Here is a 6000-nt window from a genome sequence, read left to right as displayed (position 1 = left end):
TTCGCATCCTCCCATGACCCTCTACCACTGTGCCAAATTTCACATGGACTGATCAAGTCAGTGAGGAGAAAAACGGTTTTCGTCATTGTATAGTAAGATGAAATAAGCAAAAATAATATTAAAATTATATTGAAATTTTAAAATGTATTTACAGAGTGGAATGGTAGCCTAATAATAACTTACTAAGATACTATTTATCATTGTTTAGACACTGACACAACAGCAGTCGAACGCACCACATCCGCCCACAGCACAATGCTCTTAAAGCCCTACGCTATCAAAAGCTGGCAAAATACATTTATTTTATTTTATGGCCTTGACATTAACCTATCATATTATTGCGTTATCAAGGACACTTCCGTGTTTTTGTGTGTATACACAAATGTTAAAGGTATCATTGAGGAAAACGAGGTTGATGTGACATTGTTGAACCAGGGAATCTGTGTGTCCACCATGACAAAGGATCCTAATTGACTTTACATTGGCATTGTTCCCGTGGTACTGGCACGTAATCTTTTTTTTGTATTGATATATTTATTGAGAATAAACAAAGTATGAGATTTACAAAAGCAATATAGATATCAGTATATTCCCTTTTTCTTTTTACAATCAAACTAAAAAACAACACAAAAACGCACCCCTCCCCCTTCCCCTCCCCTCGTATGGTCAGTAGGCTATGTTACATCATTCATCGTTTGATCTCATTTAAGTGAGGAAATAAATAAATAAAAAATAAAGCATAAATATAAATAATGCTATTCTTATTGATAAATAACCAGGTGAGGAAGTCCAGAAGTAATAAATAAATAAAAATAAATACATACATGCAAATCGGACCGACAGCGTACAGTTTCCTGCAGAATCCATTATCCATAATCACATTCCCAGCATGTTCTCAGAAGACAAAAAGGGGATAAATAAATATAGTACTTTTCATGATGAGTCATATTAAGTGAACTGACATCGCCCAGTATTCAAACTTTAGGATCGGAGATGATATGAGATTTTGAAATTTCAGAGATTGTTGTGAGAACATATTTCCAAAAAGCTCCAGAGCATATGAAGCAAAGTTCCAGTGGATATTTTACATCTTTGACACATGGCAGAAACTGCACTATTAAGTTTGTTTAATCTATAAAGAGTATAATACATTTTATGTAAAATGTTAAATTGAATTTGTCTGTGTGGAGTAGATATCAATACCGTTTGTGTTTTTTCTAAAAGACTGCACCAATCTTTATCATCATGAGAACATACCAAGTCTGATTCCCATTTTTGCTTCATTGAAAGTCTATGATATAACAGGAGGTTATTAATGAGAATGTTGTATATTAAAGATGTTAGGCCTTTTGTTGATGTGATTCTGCTGACAAGTAATTGTCTTTCCAATGGAGATATAGCAGGTATATTGGGGAATAAATCAAGCGAATGACTCCAAATCCATTCTCTTATTTGAAAATATTTGAAAAGATTATGAGTTGGTAAATCAAATAACTCAGATAACTGGGGCAAACTGGCAAACAGACCAACTTTGTAGAGTTCTGTCAGCAATAGAACTTGGTATATTAGGATGATCATTAACAGGGGTATTCACAAGGAAACATGTATTTACAGTTAAGAGTGTGTGAGAGTCCTGCCATGCGCTAAAGGTGCTCAAGAGAATTTAATTTTTTGTGATCTTAGAAAGTTTCTTCCTGGAGCCTAAGAAGGGAATAGTTGTTAATGGAGTGGTTTTCATTTCATTTTGCTCTATTGAGACCGATCTCACATCCCTGTACTTTGGGTGAAGCCAAATCCACAGAGGACGAAACTGAGAGGCTAGGTAATATAATCTAAAATTTGGAAGATTTAGTCCACCTTTAGCGTATGAAGCCTGAAGCGTGAGGAGTTTAACCCTTGGGGTTTTCTTTTGCCATAGAAATGATGACATACCTTTGTTAAGATTTTTAAAGAAATACATAGGAATTTTAAAAGGGATACAATGAAATAAATAAATGAATTTGGATAGTACATTCATTTTAATAGTGTTGACTCCACCAATTAATGACAACGGTAAGCCCATCCACCTCTCAAGGTCCAGTTTGGTTTGATTAAATAATTTCACATAGTTTTCTTTATGCACTTTACGAGAGACGCCACACATATTAATACCCAGGTATTTAAAACCGCTGAGGCAACATTTTAGGGATCCAGAAATAATTCTAATATCATTGTTGAGTACATTAATTGGAAAAGCCTTGCTTTTTGAAAAATTTGTCTTGTAACTAGATACTGAACTATATTCCTTAAGACCCTGAAATAATGGGGAGAGAGAATTAATTGGGTTTGTTAAGAATAATAGAAGGTCATCCGCATAAAGAGCTAATTTGTGCTCATCTGTACCAAATGTTATGCCGGTGATAGATGAGTTTGAGCGTATAGCAATGGCTAAAGGTTCGATGGCAAGTGAGAATAGTCCAGGTGAGCTTGGACATCCCTGCTTACATTCTCTTGAAAGTGAGAAGACGTCCGACAGAACTCCATTAGTTATAATCTGAGCCTTAGGAGCATTAAAGAGCATTTTGATAAATTGAATAAATGTGTCACCAAAGTTCATAGCATGAAGGGTCTGCAGGAGAAAATTTGGTTCTATTCTGTCGAACGCCTTCTCAGCATTCATAGATACAATTACCATGGGTTGCTCTCGTTTCTGTGCAGCATCTATCATATGAAACAATCGGCACACATTGTCTGCTCCCTGCCTGTTTTCAACAAATCCAGTTTGATCTGCATGGATAATTTTAGGAATGACATTCTCTAATCATAAGGCAATTATTTTGGATACAATTTTGTAGTCAGAATTAAGCAAGCTGAGGGGTCTATAGGAGCCACATTCTTGCTTATTTTTTACCTGGTTTAGGCAGCAATGTTATTGTTGCAACCTCCAATGACTGTGGCAATACTTGTTTATCTAGCGTTTCCTTGATCATATTGGTGAGAGGGGCCAGAAATTTTTTGGAAAATGTTTTGAAATACTCAGTCGGAAATTCATCTGGTCCAGGTGCTTTATTGTTCTGTAATGAATTAATAGCACAAAGCACTTCCTCATCAGATATTCCAGCGTCCAGAAAGTCTTTGTCTATTATATCAATCTTAGGGAAAGATAATTTTGATAATTTTTTGGGTTCTTCTAAACATCTACCCTCCTCAGTTTTAATACAGTGAATATATTTTTCCGAGTCTTCCATTTTATTCTGCCATGTGAGTAATTTACTTGTTTTATTGCCAAATTCATAATAATGGTACTTTGTTCTGGCCATAGCAGCCTCGGCTTTGCTGGTACATAAATTGTCGTATAAGATCCGTTTTTGAGTAAGAGTATTAAGAATTTCAACTTTTTTGTTAGGGAATGTTCTTGTTCCAGTATTCTGATATCATTTTCTAATTGTGATAATGTTTCTCTCCTTATTTTACTTTTATATGCCCCATATGACATGATGTGCCCTCTCATATATGCCTATCACTCTGAAATCTCTCCACTTTGTGCATGCATAGGTCCTGTTTGTGCATGTGTGTGTCTTTCAGACCTGTGTGTAATTGACAAGCAAGAGTGAAAACATTGAATTTCCCCTCAAGGAGATTAATAAAGTAAATAAACGTTTTTACACTTAAGGGCTTCCCAAATATTGGAGTGAGTAGAGGAATTCAAGTTGGCTTCCAGGAATGTATCAATATGGGTATTTATAAAAGTAATAAATTCTGGATCTTTCAATAGATAACTCTTAAATCTCCATCTATAGGAGGCAGGTTCAGGTGGGCCTAGCTCCATGTCCATCTTAATGGGGTTGTGATCAGAAAGGGAAGCAGCTAGATAACAGCAAGATTTAATTCTGGACAAAATTTTATGTGAAGTCAAAACATGTCTATTCTTGAATAGGTGTTGTGAACAGTAGAATAAAATGAATAGTCTTTCTGATTTTGGTGGTATGATCTCCAAACATCACATAATCCCAATTCTTTCATTCCTTGACTTAGGGCTATCGCTGATTTTTAGGGAAAGAGCAATCCATTGATGGGTTTAAAACCAGATTAAAATCACCTCCAACAATGCAGTGGCCGTCAATTGTAGCAAGCCTCATGATTAGCTCGTTAAAGAATATTGGGTCATCTGTGTTTGGGCCGTATAAGGATACAAGTGTTATCTTATTCTAATTTATTACACAATCTATGAGAACAAATCTACCATTCTCATCTTTTTCTGTGGAATTTAATTTAAATTTAAGGTTCTTGTTAATAAGCAGTGATACTCCCCTTGATTTGGATGAAAAGGATAGATAAAAAAACATGACCCACCCAGTCCATACATAGTGTCATATGCTCCTGATTAGTGAGATGGGTCTCTTGGTTAAAAGCAATGTCGGTGGATTGTTTCTTAAGATATGTTAAGACTTTCTTTCTCATATTTTACATAAAGACATACAAAGAAAGCATAAGTCCCATACCAAGAATTAAATACAGATAAAAGATTATAATTCATATTAATTCTGGACATTACAGTTACTGAATTTGATGATATAGGTAAAACATGAGGACCATAAATACCCCCCCCCCCCCCCAACACACACACACACACAAGAAAACAAACAAACAAAGAAAAACAAAACAAAACAGAAAACCCACCCCCCAAAAAGGACACACATAGGGGTAGGTAAGTAGCCTCAACAATTTGATTATTATCAAACCCCAAAAGGGAACATGATGCACGCAAAAAGCATGACGTTGTTCGCTTATTTTTCATTTATTAGCCTAATTACTTTTTTAAATAAGGTAGGTAGGAGGTAATGATCGGTAGCCTACAAAACATAAGATTTATATTGCCTTAACCTACCGAATAACACAATATTATACGCTTAAGTTGGAAAATAAATCACTTCATGGTTGTACCTTTGTGGACCAAACAATATATTTTTCTTCAATGAAAGGTTAATAATTCGGACTAACTCAAATTTGAAGGCAATTATTAATTATCAGTCCATGCTAACAAATGAAATGTTACTCCAAAAAACCTTAACATAATATAGGCTGTAAATGTGTCACGTTATGTAAACTACATGTGACATACAAGCTGTTTTATTGGTTTAACATTACCGACTTGTACTGAGTCCCATTAAGTCCATGTCAGTCCCATAACAGACGCTGGTTCCTCTGCACATCACCGTAATTTCCCCCACTACCCCTTATCCACCTCGGCGAGGAAAACTTCAACTTCAGCTGCTGTCGAGAAGAGTTTAAACGCTCTTGGTGTCTGATCTGAAGTTTAGCTGGGTAGCAGTTAGCGTACTCAATGTTTCTCTCCTGCAGTTTCTTCTTAACGTCATTAAACCTGTTTATCCTGCGTTGAATCTTGATGCTGTAGTCTGGATAGAAGGAGATTCACTTGTTGTCCAGGTACACGGCCCCCTTCTCTCTGGCTAAACGGAGCACCTTGTCTTTTTCCCTGTAGTTAAGGAATTTCGCAATGATGGGTCTAATCCAGTCTGAAGGTCTTCCCAGGCAGTGAGCTCTCTCCAGAGTAATCGGGGAACTGAAGTTGTCTTTCCCCAGCAGCACGTTTATGATCTTTATATTTGATCTCCTGCTCCGGTTTTCCAAATCATCTGCTTTGTCTTTAAGAAAAGTGATCTGCTTTTCCATCGTTTCAATTCGAGAGCAGGCGTCTGTCAAATTATCCTCATTAGCACTAACTGGGGTCTTGACCTCATCAACCCATTCGGCTAAAGTTGAGATTGATTTTGGACAGTGAAGTTTGGATGTCGGTTGTCCTGTTGTCTGTGTGACAAGTCAGACCTTTATTAGAACCTTGAATCGTTTTCATCAGTGATTTGACCGTCAGCCTTTCTTGATCAGCACCCATTTCAGCCGTGAAGGAGATTTCAGTCAGAAGCGTGTGATTAATATCAGTGTGTAAGTTTCTTACAGTTTGAGTTTTACCGCTTCACATGAGAGATGAAAAAGTAGGGG

Source organism: Epinephelus fuscoguttatus, linkage group LG21 (genome assembly GCF_011397635.1).
Source record: "Epinephelus fuscoguttatus linkage group LG21, E.fuscoguttatus.final_Chr_v1".
NCBI lineage: Eukaryota > Metazoa > Chordata > Actinopteri > Perciformes > Serranidae > Epinephelus > Epinephelus fuscoguttatus.
The sequence above is the reverse complement of the archived record's forward strand: the minus strand, read 5'-3'. Positions refer to the sequence as shown.